The sequence below is a fragment of the Ambystoma mexicanum genome, chromosome 12, assembly GCF_040938575.1.
Source record: "Ambystoma mexicanum isolate Mex_15411 chromosome 12, UKY_AmexF1_1, whole genome shotgun sequence".
NCBI classification, from domain to species: domain Eukaryota; kingdom Metazoa; phylum Chordata; class Amphibia; order Caudata; family Ambystomatidae; genus Ambystoma; species Ambystoma mexicanum.
This window is the reverse complement of record NC_090936.1, coordinates 564222622-564239143: the sequence shown is the minus strand read 5'-3', so window position 1 is coordinate 564239143 and position 16522 is coordinate 564222622.

Genomic DNA, 16522 nt, shown 5'->3' with positions numbered 1-16522 from the left:
TTACAGTTCATTCACTTTGTCGCTACAAACATTTCACCTTTCCTGAAGACTTTCAAGTGGGCTACTTCCTTTGCCTGACCACTCCGTTACTCATTATTGCTGGCTTTGCAGCTATTGTTACTTCATGGTTCATTCACAGGTCTTTCTTTCTTCGCATCTCATACACACGCGTGCAACCTTCAATTGTGCAATATAATGTTGCAAGTTCAATCTTTCTTCAGCACACACTGGTCTCTCATGTCATTTGCCAACTCACCGGCTGTGTATGTTTCTTTCTTGTCTTTACTGTCTATCAATTCACGAGTCAAGGTTAGTACCACAGGCTTGGCTTCGCCTCCCCATCTCTGCCATTCACCCGGGAGAGTCGCTGGTGTCCTTGAAACACAATTCAGCCTCCTTGTTTGGGATTTGACCTTCTCCACGTTTCTTTCATGGCCTTTTGGAGGCAAAGACCTCCTGTAGGGGACACCTAGTGGTCTCCACCCATGGCTCTTGTCCCTCGGTCCGTTGCTCTGCTCCAGTAGGTTCACCACTGAAGTTCTGCTCTTATGTTTGTTCCTCCTTGACCAGAGTGTATGTGTATGTTCCGCCTTTTATCCATGTCAGGAGAGCTAATTGGTATTGGATGTACGCACTTAGAGTCAAGTGCCTGACTTTGCCAAAACCAATTAGTGGGACATGTCCAATGAGATGAGTAAGAGTTAATATTGTTACTCTCAGTCCCCCTTTTCCTTAGCCCAGTGTTTGTGTAGACATGGGAGGGAGGAGTTGGGACATCAGAGAATCCTATGAAATAGGAGGGATCATAGGTACGGGAAATGGAGGAATACCGGCATCTCACCATCAGCTGCCTCACCCCCACTCTCCGAAGACCCCTCACCCAGGTGATCCTCACGCACTGGTCCACCCCCAGGAACTTGATCCAAAAGCGATGGCCGTGTCCTGGCCACGTGGATGACCAGTCCATGAGGACTAGCGGGAAAGGCACCCTTTGGTTTCTCACAATGGAGACATGGAGGCCATCATACAAATTACACAATTATATGTACCCGTTTTTTGTACTAAGCATTCACAATTTTGTAAAATATATACTAACCACATTCAAGTTGCAGAATGATATACCAGCAAAATATTACATTATTATGCATAACAATATAACACGCTGTATAGTAATTTAAGTATTGTAAATTAGAAATAACATACAATGTCACCAAAATGTAAAGTTAACATGTAATAAAATGGAAATGACTGGAACAAAAATGTTGCAAAACAGTTAGGGTTAAACCAACAGAACATGCACAGTCTACAAATATTCAAAATACAAACATACAATATAATGTACTCTTTTTACAGACACAAAATATATTATAATAAAACTAAACATCGTAGTAACCTTAACTCACCCATACAAAATATTACCAAAATACACTAACACTTACATTTATTTTATAACATACTTTTACAAAAGTGCAAACATTCACAAAGTAAATAAATATGTAAACATAAAATACATATGTTAAGTTAACAAAATCTAGTATGTAATTATACTTACAAATAACATATTAATCAACATGACTAATCTCTGTATCATAAAATAACAATACTCATTATATTATACATATAATATTAATAGCAGACATGCACTATATATCTTCAACATTAACACATAAGTGGAATGGAAGTAAATAATAACTTGTGGATGTATTGTCTGACTGCATCAGGAGCCCACGAGGTGCTTGGGTTATGATAAGTATAAAGCAAGGCATGATTGACCGGGAGGCATGATTGACCGGGTCACCAATTTGGATAGACTATGTCCTTTAAAGGTCTAGAGAAGTAGGCTACCTTGGCCAAGGATAGCATAGTCCAATATATATGTGTTGCATATGCTATGCATACATGATTTAGAGAAAGGGTAAAAAGAATGTATAGGAGGATGAGGATTCCAGGATTTGCCCCAATTTGCAACAGATAGTTATCTCCCAGGTACTCCTACTAGGCAACTTCAACATGGGCCTCATCGACACCATGGACGTCCCAGCCATCTCACTAGCCTCTGCCCTCACCGCTCTGGGATTCAACCAATGCATCAATATCCCCCCTTTCCTCACTAACCTCCAACCCAGAGACCCTTTTGCAGAATTATTCTTCCACGCTCTGGGATTCAACCAATGCATCAATAACCCCACTAACAACAAAGGCTGAGCACTAGACTGGCTGGCCGACCTCAATTGCCATACCTCCATCAAATCCAATTCACCATACCCATGGTCAGGCCATAATGTGATCACCTTCTCACTCCCAACAAACCCACCACCAAAACCCTCCTCTAACGTCCCCTGCCGCTCTTGCCCGATGCTCTCGCAAACTCACTAAAGAGAATATCCCCCATTTCCTCACTAACCTCAATCCCAACCTCCTGGAGACCTCCAACCCAGAGACCCTATTGCAGAATTATTTTTCCACGCCCTCTAATGCCATCAACACCATTGCCCCACTTGCCACCAAAAAAGCCAAGACAGCTATCCACACCAAAGCTTGGTACACACCAAAACTCTCATCCCTCAGAGCCAAAAAAAGACTCACTGAGTCCGACTGCGGCAAAATTCCATCTGTAGCCACCAAGCAAGTCTTCCACACCCTATCCAACAATTATTAAAAAAAGCCATTCTAAAGGCTAATGACTCCTCCTTCAATACTACAATCGCCAATACCAACTCTGACTCAAAGGAACTTTTCGCCATTCTCAAAGAATTAGAGACAACGGCCTCCCCGGTATCCTCGACCCTCTAGGACGCTACCTGGTGTAACTCAGTCCAGAATGCCCTTCTAGCCAAAATGAACACACTGAAGCAGAATATCAGTGCTAAAAAAGCCTGCATCTTACAACAGCCCCCGCCCACCTTCTCACCCATGGCAAACAGCCCAGACATCTCGTTGTTCAGCTTCAACAAGCTCACTACACAAGATACCCTTCGCATTCTACAAAGTCTCAAGCCTTCCAAATGCAAAGGGCACATATGCCCAGGAACACTCATCAAGGATTGTTCCACCAATCTAGCCCCGTTCATCACGGCCTTCATCAAAGTATCCTTCAAATCTGGTGTAGTGCCCACACCCCTCAAGGAAGCTTGGGTCCTTCCACTATTAAAAATAAACACCCTCTACCCCTCAATAGCAACCAACTACCGGCCCATCACCATAGTCCCATTCCTCCTCAAAATCCTTGAGAGAGCAGTATACTTACAAATCCAACATCACCTAGACTCAACCAAATCCTCAGCATCAGGCAATCAGGGTTCTGTCCTGGCCACAGTATTGAGTCTGCATTCCTGGACCTCAAAATTCAGCTGGACGCTATCAGGGACAAAGGTAAACTAGCCCTGCTCCTCCTCCTTGACTTGTCCGCGGCCTTTGATCTAAACGACCACAACATTCTCTATCGACACCTCACCTCCTCAGCTGCCTTCTCTCAGGAAGTGGCCTCCTGGTTGGCTTCCTCCTTTGAATGGAGAGTGATGGAAGTCTTTGCTGATAATGCCTGCACCTCAGCCTCCCCTATCAGCTGCAGAGTTCCGCAAGGCTCTTGTGTCCCTCCCACACTCTATAATATCTTTACTAAGCCTCTCTTCGACCACCTTGACTCGCTTCGATCACCTTATGCGAACTATGCCGACGACACACAGATTCTCCTCCCACACACAGGCTCCTACCAGAAAGACCCCACTACCCTCAGTGCCACTTACACCGCCATCCAATCATGGATGGTGATCCACGGCCTCTGCCTCAATGATTAAAAAATCTAACTCCTCATTGTTGGTCCGGCTGCTGCACTAAAAACACTAGACCCCCTATACTCCAACTTCAACATCGATGGAGCTATCATCCCTGTCTCCTCCTCAGTAAAAACCCTTGGTTTCTATCTTGATGCTAATCTCTTCCTATCTCGCCAAATAAGTGCCATCTCCTCAGCAGCTGCCTACTCTACAAAACTTCTTAATGCTGAAAAGCCATCCCTCTCTAGGGACATCTGCATCACAATCACCCGGGCAGTGGTTGGCACCAGGCTCCACTACTGTAATGTCCTATTCACTGGCACTTCAGCCCAGAATATAAAAAAACTCCAGATCATCCAGAACAATGCTCTATGCACGGCCCTCAACATACACAGATCATTCATTGCACATCTCAGCCGCTCAAAGAGACATTTTCAAGACCCTCTCGATCGCCCACAAATGCATCTCAAAAACAGCCCTACCCTACCTTGCCGAAAAAAATCACCAAACTGTATCTGGCAGGGCCACAAGAACCCCATACTCGCATAGACTGGTCCTACCCAAGCACAAACGAGCCAAGGCTTGAGGGTCCAGCTTCCCTGTTGTTGCTGCCAAACACTGGAACTCCCTCCCACCGGCCCTTCCCTTCCGGAAAGCCCTCAAAACCTGGCTGTTCACCTAAATGAGATGTACAGCCTAATTGTTATGTTTGCACACCTGTCCCTCCTCATCTGTAACTGTATCTTAAAACTATAAAACTATAACACCTAAATGAGTTTATAACCCAATTGCTTTCTTTCTACACATGTCTTCCTTCCTCTTTAATTGTAACAATGACATTGTAACCTTGCTCACGCCCTGTCATGGGTTCATATAACTGGTAAAGCGCCCAAATGCCTACCGACTTGCACACGCTATACAAATTGATAAATAAAAAATAAACTGGGTCTTGGAGTCCGCGATATTATGCTAAAGGTTTATGGCCTAGCAATGCTTGCTGGGCCAGGACCACTGTTATCATTCGAGTGAGAAAAAAGATCAAATGGTTTCTTGTAGTTTCTCCCTTAAGCCCCTGCAGTAAGGGCCTTGTGCAACTAGAGCAGTCAAAAATCTATGATCCACAATAGTTACACAGTCCCAGAAACTGCTGCATTCGTTTCACCGTGACTGGCTGCGTTGTATTCTGAACTGCAGTGGCTCTCTCTGGCATTACCTTTCTTCCTGCGGGCGATATCACTTGCCCCAAATATACTAAACCTGTCTGGCAATATTGCAATCTTTCTTTGGCCACTTTGTACCCCTTTTCCACAAGCAGGGTGAGGAGCGTTATTGAATCTCCTTGACACTGCTCTTCTGAAGTGCTACAAACTAGCAAGTCATCCACATACTGAATTACTGTACTGGACGCATGTAAATTCCCCAAATCTATTTGAACCACTCTGTTGAAAACATTCAGAGATTCACAGTACACCTGGGGCAACCTTGAGTGCTTGAATTTCTCACCACGATGAGTAAATGTTGTGAGGTACTGAGAATCGGGGTGTAAGGGGACAGAGAAAAATGCATTCTTCAAATCAATCACCGCAAGGTGGGTCGACTCAGTAGGGATATTACACAGACTGGTAGAAAGATTCGGTACATCCGGGAACTCTGCCTCTACAAAATTATTGAGAGGGTGCAAATCCTGGACCATCCTCCAACTGGACCCTTTTGCTTTCTTCACAAGGTAGATGGCTGCGTTATATGGGGACACAGAAGGTTGTATTATGCCTTGCTTCAGCAACGCCATAATGGTCTCATAAATCCCTTTGTCCACCTCTCTAGACATGGGGTACTGATTAATCCGTGGTAATTTCGCACAGGTTTCAATTTTATCTGCACTGCTCCATCACTCTTTAACAGACCCCCATCATGAGGATTACAGGTCTGGTACTTTTCCTAAATCCTCCTTCCAATATGGTGATGTATTTCTAACGATGAGCATGGTCTGTGGTACTTCCCTTTGCACTATCACTATCTGGCAAGGCAGAATCTCAATCTCGAAAGCCATCTCTGCTGTGTCTTTGGTGTCTTTGAACAATTGCTCGTCGGACACGCACCCTAGCGATAAGGTCAGATTGATGCACAGAACTGTGCGCCACTCTCCACCTTCCTCGTCGGTGCCTGAGAGAAGCTCCCTGTTCTTCTTGGTGCCTACTGCTTCTAAGAGAACCGTAACAATGGTGCCTTGTGTTACCTACTGTGGCACATCAAGCCAAAACAAAAATTCAATTGGTACCCGCCATGTCTGATCTCTGATTCCCAGGACTCAACTCAACAAAACCATTATTTCATAAAGAAACAAAGTCAAATGTACAGGTACCCTCCTTATTGCACTGTCGCTACAGTATGCATGCAAACGCGCTGCTTGTCTTATTGGATACAACCCTGGATCGAGCATACTATACCTTCCTCCGTGAAAGCAATCACCATGTGGAGTCGACTGAGGAGATCTCTGCCCAAGAGATGCACATGGGTATCTGTGCAATACAACAAAGGAGCAGATATATTTTGTGTACCTACCTTAATACATAGATCTCCAGTGCAAGGAACCGACAGGATAGCCCCAGAGAATCCCTGTGTGCTCATTCTTTTGCCTGACAAAGGGAACTAACCTTTCTTGATGCAAGATTTTGTAGCCCAGTATCGACCATAAATTAAAACATTCGGTCACCTACCTGCACACCTATCCGGGGGTTCCTCTTCTGAATCAGTGGTAACGGACAGGACTGGACACATCAGGGAACTCTGTGGGGTATCCTAATCTTGGTACATATTAGCACTGGGGAGTGGGAAAGGATTCCCTCCAAAAACACTTGCTCCAGTGTAGTGAGTGACCGTTTCTTTAGATAAAGGATTGTCCTCCCATGTCTGAACCGATGCCTGTGCTGGTACGGTCAGTTGAATCAAATAGATCTGTGCTGCCCCTGTCGCTGGTTTTCTTTCAGCCATGCCTGCTGTGATTGCACAGAGCCTGGGGCATATGGCACAGCCAGGGGTTCCATTCGTTGAGCTCCTACATTAAAATACTGTGGCCTGCTCTGGCAATCTCATGCCATATGTCCCATCCTTCCACACGACCACACGACTAACACTGGATCCCATACAACCCTCCATAGTTTTTTCCCATTGGCCTGTTAAACTGGCGCCCCATTCCTTCAAACCTGCCAAATTATGCTTTTCCTTGTGAAAGTCTACCCATATCCCTCGGAATCCCTCTCATATACCTTGGACCAGGAGCATACTCGTCCATCCAGCCTTGTGTCACACCCAATTTACTATATCCCCATTGTCTCAATTGTCCCTGCTGTCCCTCAGCAGAGCTGGTAATCACTGTTGCTTCCAAACATATTTTCTCTAGCTTTTTCTTAGCTTCTGCCTTTTGTGCCTACTCTATACTCACCTTTTCCTTCTCCTGCCTCCTTTTACAGAAATGCACAATATTTGCTGAATTCCCAGCCTCCATCCCTACTACCTTATCTAGATAGTGCTGGACCTTCTTAGGAAGTCCCTTTTTTAGCATGTGGTAAACAATCGCCACGCTCTTCTCCCGTCTCTGCCCTCCACATCTCCTGAATTAACTGGATGTGTGCGGCAGAATAATTGTCTACCTTCATTGTTTTAGCCAAAATGGAATGTATATTGGGTGTATCGGGATACATAACCTGCAGGGCCCCGATACATGTGCTATGTAAGTATTGAATGCTACCCCATCATGGGTATTTGTATCCAACTGAATTCCTGTATACCCTGCTCGCCTAAAAAGCTCATCTGACTGATCTCCGATTAGGGTTGTGAATACGCTTTTCATGTCCCCTATGGCCAGCATGACACAGGCAGTATGTTTCTCTAATGCATAAATCCACCTCCCGCCCCTGCAGTGAGCGAAGGAAGCATCTTCATCAAATTATTCCGGTCCATGTGTGACCACGGGACATAATACACTGTTCCCGGACCCTTTTGAAGTAGTGGAAATTGAGTTACACACGCTTTTACTGGGGCTTCCCTCATCTCTCTCTCCTACTACTTACTAGGTCCAGGCGAGTTCCACAACATGTCCTAAGACCCCATGGTGTACTCTCTGTCACTGCTACTTGAGCAGGCAATGGAGCTGCTACACCCTGCTCTCCCTGCTCTACATCAAATTCCCATTCAGCTTTGTCTCCTATTCCTGTTATCACCTCCACTGATACTTATATAGGCACAAAAGAATACTCAGTACTACCATAGTGTGCTGTTTCCCATTCTCCCTGCTCGAATCATGTACCCATAGCAATACCTCCGTCCTCCTGGTCCACCTTAACCTCTTTGATAACTGATTTATCCAACCTAACAAGAACTTGTCCATGTCTCCGCCTTCCTTTCTCTACATCCTTTGCCTGTCTATTCACTTCTTCCTGCTCTTCACTTCTCCGCTATCGTAACAGCACTACCTCTTCTTCTGCTAGCCTCAGCGCTTCTTCCAACAGTTTCTGTTCCTGTGTCTCACTGCCATTTGCAACCTATCCTCGATCATAGCTTAAAAGGCATAGTCTCCCCTTTTGCACTCATTCTCAACCCTTCATCTACTCTTCTGGTTGCCGGCCTCACTCGCTCTCTCTCATTCCTCCACCCTTAATCTCTCTGCTAACCTAGCAGCTGGGTTCTTTCTGCTCTCCATGTTTAACCTTTCTTAAGCCTTAACCATTGAAGGAGTTATCCTTCCACTTTCCTCAATATCCCATTTGTTAGGAATTGCAGCTAATGTGGGCATTCCCTATGTCCGTCTTACAATCACAGGAGTCGCTCCTGGAGAAAATGGATGTTCAAATTCAGGGTCGTTATACCTCTCTGTGGGCGATAAAGGATAGCACCCATTTTGGGGTGGTGTGGAAGGAATACCCTAACATCCTTTTTTGGCCCTTGCTCTAAAGCTTTAACATCATGTGCCTTCCCGGCTTTCCCATACATCCTACCTAGCTCTAAAATGACCGCTTCTCTAATGTTGAACCCTTGTGCCTAGAAACTAAAAAAGTATACAGGTTTTCCAATCTCCCTTTATCATAGGTTCCCCTCATTAGGCCACATAATTAGCATTTTACCCTTAGTTTCCTGCAGCCATTGCAGATGGTACTTTACAATCTTCACCTTATAGCCAGGAAGTACCTGACACAAGTGATTCAGTGGAGTCTCCATACTCCAACCCAATCTAACCAAACCATTTCACTCCAAAATAAATGTCTTAAAACACTGAAGCTGCACCAGCGACACAACATTTCAACACAAGGAACTCCTCTTTTCCCATTCCCGGTTTCTTAATCTTCCCCCACAATCACTCACCTTGCTCCCTTTCACCACAATCACACCGCTTAGCTATTCACTTTAATTGCACTTCTCACTCTTACACATAAAACAGTCCAAAAACTCATGCCGGCCAATATCTCAGAGATATCGTGTTCCCTGAGAATAGAAGGAGCACAATGTTTTCCACTACAACACATATGCTCTCACTCTCTTTATTACTAGCACAGTATTTTCTACAACAATACCGTCTTTCCCTGACTGCAGGAAGATTCCCTTCACTACTGTGACTAACCAAGAAAAGCGAGGCGAGGTCCTGTCCATGGGTATACTTGAGAAAGGTATCTACGGGTGGACTTACCAAAAGATGCCACCTGACCCCTAGGTGAGGGCTCTAGCCAACCAGACAACAAACTGAAGGGTATCAGGACAAACCTCACAAGGGACGTGCTGGTGGGTATACCACCTCACACCTCTAAAATGACAAACTAGGTAAAAATATATACAAAGGACCTACAACATGAAACAGTGCACTCACTCCTTTAAAGCACTCACTCTTTCAATCCCTGTAAGCTCGTCTAACTCCACATACGCACTCCGATTCTACCCTTACCAAACCGGTTAAATAAAAAATAAAAAAACCTTCTTATCCCTTACTAACCCCTTGCTTTACCTGCCAAAAGTGCACTCAGGTGAACCTAAAGCATTCCAACATGGTGGCCCTTCAATTTGCCCTGCACAGGTGGCACACAGTCACACGCCTCCAGGGAACAGATAGGCCTCTAACCAATATTGCGCCTGTGGACCTCTCCTTTTATCGTGCATGAAAGACTGGTCCCAGCAGGGAGGCGCTGCAGCTGAGTTGTGCATATAAGAAAGCCCCAACATCTCGGAACAACCTGGGCTCCATCCTGGCTCACCAAATGTGCAGATGGGCCACTAATCACCTTAACCCAAATCAGGCCCCCCACTTAAGAAGCAAGTGCATGTTTGCCCGTAAAGCAGATTTTTTGTACAATCAGCCGGGAGGGGATAGAGGATCCTATAGAGTCAAACTAACCCGAGTCTACCTGAACCATACAAACACTCACATTATATACATTTTGCAACAGTTAAAATGCTCCCACATATTTTATTACAAATCATCCCCATACATGATTTACCAAACCTATAAAAAAGGAAATTCAATGGGCCTCATTACACGGTAGGCGGTAACCATAGCGCTATTAGCGTCATGGTTGCCTCCGGTATTTTACTGGGTCCGCCTTGGTGGATTGCGGAATTACTGCCCTACTCCAAGGTGAGCGGGGGCGGTAATTCCCCTTTCACCAAGGCTCTTCCCCATTCCCATTTTTGCCCCCATAGGGCATAATGGGAATGGGGAAGGTGCTAATTACGGTACCGCAAATTGCAGTACCGTAATTAGCTCCGAGGTCCCTTTGCGGCACCCTACTTTAACGGCTGGTAAAACTGCCCTTACTGGTAAACCCCTACCGCCTACCGTGTAATGAAGCCCAATATTCTCTAATTCCTACATTCTCATTGGTCACATTTATTTGTTTACCATCATCAGCTCATATTTGAGGCACACCCCTTTGCTGGAGTCTTCCTTGGTAGGTCGGTACATCATCACATAGTTACACATTTAAAGATAAACATAAATCATTACAGGTCCAGCTGTCCTGGGACCTTCTCACCCCTGAAGTGATTGCACAAGGTTTGCAAGGGCACTTCCAACAATATGGGTAGGGGAGAATAAATAAGTTTCCTTTGAACTGGTGATAACTATCTCACCCGCCCAGACAGACTGGCGCCCTTGTTTCACTATAATCTAAATGACTACCAATTCAACACGCATTGCCTCCGGACACAATCTGAGAAAATAATCAAAACCCATAAAGTATCGGTCAACTCTGTCCTTGGGTGTCTCTTCGCCCAGGTTTATTACTCATCTGCGAACAAATGGCTGGATTCCTTTGGACAATAAATAACAATCTACCATGCACTTAAAAGTATTGCATCTCCTTCTGCAATACTGGCAAGTCGTAATGCCATACTTCACAGGGGCAGCAGCCTGCCGCTATGTAAATCACGCACCTGCCAGTTCCCTTCTCGCCATCAATGGCGGTTACCATGGCACTTACTCCAACCCTGGAGCGCTCACAACATATGGCCACGGCGCTGCTCTAACGTCAGGCAGTGTCTCGCATTGCCATGGAGACCCGATGTGCGGCAGGTAATCCGGCCCATCACAGCATGGCTCTGCAGTGTTTAAAACTCAACAGCGGAGTGGTGTGAGAGTGGGCAGTCTGTGGCAGTCCCTCTCAGTCTTTCTACAGTGGCTACAGAGACATTTTTGGCGCCTTTTTCCTTCAAAATCAGAAGGCAGCAGCGAAGCGGAGCGGAGTGGTGTGAGAGTGGGCAGTCTGTGGCAGTCCCTCTCAGTCTTTCTACAGTGGCTACAGAGACATTTTTGGCGCCTTTTTCCTTCAAAATCAGAAGGCAGCAGCGAAGCGGAGCGGAGTGGTGTGAGAGTGGGCAGTCTGTGGCAGTCTAATGGCGTCTAGGGCGGATGGGGGAGAGACCCTGGACCTGAGACACAACATCTTTGAAGAGGAGGATGCTCCACGAAGACTGCGGAGTGCCAACAGTTCGTCTGCCCTTTTGTTGGGTCCCTCACCTTCTAGAGAAATTCACTCTACCCTGACTTCTAACACTCTAGCCTGTGCAGGCTCTTCGAAAAGATCAGGAGGCAAACCACAAAACGTCCCATCAAAGAAGTTGAAGTCACTCAAATCAAATGTGCAATCAACTGTGCAACAGCATGCCACTAAAAACATCATCTCCATACAGAAGCACAAACAACAATTACTACCAGAGGAGTGGATCGAACATACCTCTGGTTCCCCCACGGCTGGGGACGCCGCTGGCAGATCGAGGCGACTGGAGCAATGTAGCATTTTCACCTTAGAGCCGGTGATGGGCTCCAGCCCCAGAGGAGCCGCGGTGCCGCGACCCCCGGCTGCATCGGTGAACGGCGTGGGGGGTCCCCCCCTCGTAGGAGGGGGGGCCTCCCGGGCTGGAGACCGGGTGGGGCTGGGGTCGGATGGCATCGGCGAAGAGCTCACGAGCAGGGCTGGCGGCAGGGCTAGCCGCGGCTCCCCGGATCAACGGAGCTGAGGGAAAGCCTCGTTTGAACAGCTGTTGGAGGCTGGGGCCGAGCGCGGACGGATTCGCACAGGAGGTGGGCAGGCTGAGGCCCGGTGTCCATTCCCGGTGGATGACTCGGAGGAGCCGCCCCTCGGAGGAGGGGAGGCCACCATGGTCGTGGACCGGGGGAGCCGCGGCTGGGCTGCACAGGTCCTGTTGCACTCAAGGGAGCTTCGTGCACACTCCAGCATCCGGATGAGGAAACCAGAGTCTGTGGGGCAGAGAAGCCCTTAAACTTGACTCCTCCTGGTTCAGCTGCCCCACAGCGCCATCAGGCGGACACGGATATTGTGACAGAGCCCCCACTACAAATTCTAACAAAGGCTCAAGTTCATAATAAACTTTCTTCACCACCAGCAGAACGTGCGTAATTGTCCATTTATGAAAGAAATGGCCTAAAATCGCCAGAGGGAGGGGACAAGACTCTTGAACACTCAGTTGAGACGATTCCAACCTCGCCCGCACTAACCTTCTCTCCTTTGGCCCCCATAAGTCTTGAGTCCATCGAACCTGAGGTTGTCAAATCTATAGACTTGAGGAGGGGTAGCAAACAGGGGGATCCAACTCGCCAATTACATGGAATCCCATTTAGACTGCTTTCTAAGAAAAATTTTGACCTTCCAAAGTCTACCAAGCGAACAGCTGCAAAAAAACCTCCGAGATTAGCAACACCAATGGCGAGTCAGCGTTTGGAAAACTCACTAAAAACGCTTTTTCACAGACAAGCCACAAAGAAATTGCACCATGCAGGGCTTGGGGAAATTTCAGACGCAGACCTTTTGGAAGCCCTCCTAGAACCTCTACTCACTGCATCATCGGGCTCTCAGAAGAATTCCTCCAACAGTGGGTTTATGGCTCCATCAACTCATACAAAGGTGCATCCAATAGATACTCCTAACTTTGGTCCATCAGGCTCACCAACTTTCTTGGAACTACAAAAAACTGGGATAGAGAAACCGGTAACTCCACCAACATCACTAGTGCATAATGAGCCTTGTGGTGAAGTCCAGGAGTCTCACAGTGAAGCCCCAACTGTCTTGAGGCTGAGCCTTTAATTGAACCTCTACTGGGAAGTAAGAATTTCTTACCCCAGTCAGACAGCACAAGATCAATATCACCTCTACCAGTGTCACCGGATCTAAACTCGGGATACAAGCCCACCCCTTCGGTGGCTCCTTCGGCCAGGGAAGTACACGAGGAAAATGGAAACAAAGACGTCCTGCTGGACCCCCGAGAGGGCTCCATCCCAAGGCTGACGACCTCCCAACAGAAATCAAAGGAACTGCCGCGGCTATGGCCGCCTTCAACACCTGTGAGTTCCGCATCGAATAGAAGATCAAGTGAGGCTTCTTACACTATCCCTAAGGAGACTCTGTCAAAAAAAGCGGATTTCATGTACATCATGTCTGCTGTAACCATCGCTCTAGCACCTTTTTGCAAACTCTATGAGGCAATAAACGACTCTTTGAAAGACCACACTTCTATCTTTGCGATGATGAATTCTAAGCTCATTTACTTAGAAGGTTACATCAACGCTTTAGAGAAAAGAAAAACTGACCCAATCGGTGCTTTGCAGCTCCAACAAGTTGAGTTCATGGAAGCCCTATCAAGCTTAAGAAAAACCAACAAAGATAGCCTAGGGATGGATGTAAGTACCCAAACAATAGCACCAGTCACTCCGTGCAGCGACGTATCCTACACTGATTGTGGGACAAGGCCAAAAGCGGGCTCAACCTCCATGTCAGGCTCTCTCAACACACTGCCAATCAGAGCAAATCTGACATCTAACAATCTGAGCGTAAACGATGTAATTTGTTTAGACGCCATCCTCCCACAGAAAGACCACTTAGGATCGAAACTCACCCAAGGCCCAGGCCACAAACCAATGAACCCAGGGCCGCGTTTTGAGGGGAATTTGGACATGAGACCAAAGCAACAGACTCTCAAAACGCACACATGCCTCAAGACGGCTCCTTTGTTTAAAGCATCTCCAGTAATTCCGCAATGTGATCTCCAACAAAAAGATCCCTTACCAAAGACGCCCCAAAACTGGGGAGGGATGAAACCAGTGACAACAAATGAGTCAGTCATAGAGGCACATTTAGAAGTCCCATCGCAGTCACCAAAAACAGTAGAAGATTTTCTTATGCAAAAGGACTTGATGGACATAAGTCAACACTTTGACGACTCCCCGGACAAACAGAAAGGGGCGAACTCTCGTCTAACTAAGATGACACACAACCAGCAGTCAGTCACGAGAGACCTTTCAGGCTTTAGCTCACTGGATGAGCGCTTCAAATCTCTACGTAGCACTCAAGGGGATCAATTCAGGAAATTCACTGAAAAGCGTCCTGAACAAAATTGTGAAGTGGTCTCACCTCCTCATCGGCCTCAAGTGACGTATAGATCAAGAGTTCACACTCAAACAAAATCTGATCTACCGGATAATTCTAAAGACTTGACGTATTCTCACAAGAGAAAGGGACCTCAAGAATATAAACAACATGAGAATGGGGATCGTAGATTCCATCATACGAAGAAGTCGCACCAAGACTTGAAACACCACAACAAGAATCCAGCGGTCAAAATACGCCAACGGTCTGGGAACCAAAAATATCTGGTACTAAATAGACGTACGGTGTTGAGACTGCTACATAGTATCTCCTCTTTAAGAAATTTAAAATCAGAGGACCTTACAACGGTGGAACCTTTCCACAAGGACCATACAGCATATTGTCTGCTATACACATCATCAGCTGATGTGACTACAGCACTACTAGCAGCAGAGGAAGTACTATTCAAACAAGGGTTTGAGTTAACATTAACCAGACCACCTAGAACAGATAATGACAAGACAAAGGATTGTACAATGGAGGAAAGATCAAACGAAGAATGTCAGTCCACAATCTCAAAGGAAAATTCTGTAAAGAAACCACCAGCTACTCTTAAGTCCAACACGATCGACTCTATTCCTCAGGGGAAAGCAAATTCCCCTAGTAGCTCTTCTAACACAAAGGCTCCCATAACCTTAGAAGAGACCCAAAAAGTGACTCAGACCAGACCGTCTTTAGAATCGTCTTCATGGGCCTGGCTACCAAAAGCTTTATCCACACGCCTACAGAAATAGCCATCAGAATCTACAAACACTGACCAAGACCAACATCAACTGACTCTGGCATCATGGAACACAAGAGGGTTTTTACATTTGACAACTTCTGGAGACATCAATTTAGGGGACTATGACATCTTATGCCTCCAAGAAGTCTGGTTACAAACCAAACCAACATTGGATGGTTTCGAGATGGCCTTCTCAGAAGCATTAGCGGGCCCTAAAGGAAGACCATCATCAGGCCTAATCATCGCAGTCCGGATGGGTGTGGGTTTAGAAATAACCAAAACCATCTTGACGACCCCATACGTCATCGCGGTACTCATCTCGTGGCAACGAAAGGAGGCTGGGGAAGAACATCAAACATGCACCCCCCTGTTGGTGATGTCGATCTATTGGAACCATAAAGGGATTCAACAGACCTCACTGTTTGATATAGTAACCTCCACATTGGACTCAGTCTACTTAGAGTTTGGGGTATGCGATGTTATAATATGTGGGGACTTAAACATCAAGTGCCCATTGGCTAATAATAGCACCACAGACCCCGCACAGAGTAAGCCTTGTAAACAAGGCTTAGCCTGGCAGAAGCTGATGACGGCCAGACATCTTTTCAACTCTGCAACTACATTTCTTGACTCTATCTCTCTACCAACATGGAAAAGAGGTTTGACCAGTTCAACAATAGACTACATATTCGTCTCTGATTTGCTGTTAGCCCGGTTGATAGATTTCAACATTTGCCAGTCACAGCAAAGCGATCACAACCTGCTGGCCATTAAATGGGCCTCCACAAAACCAGATACAGATCATTACTCTGAAAGAATAGAACCGGTAGGAAAAGGCAACCGGGTAAGGTTCTCACGGACCAACATTCAAGAAATTACTTGTTTGTATGGAAGCAGCAAGGAGGCCGCAAAGGTGGACTACAGACCATTTTTGGAACCTTATAGAGCCTCGTTAAAAAGATCGAAGGGGCCCAATACAACCCAGACCTACCATGCACATACTTTTGACTCGCTGTTGGTGGCACAGCGAAACATCCTCCGCAGAGCTAAAAGAATGGCTGCAAGAAACAACTCGCCCGCTACTAGGGCTTACATGAAGG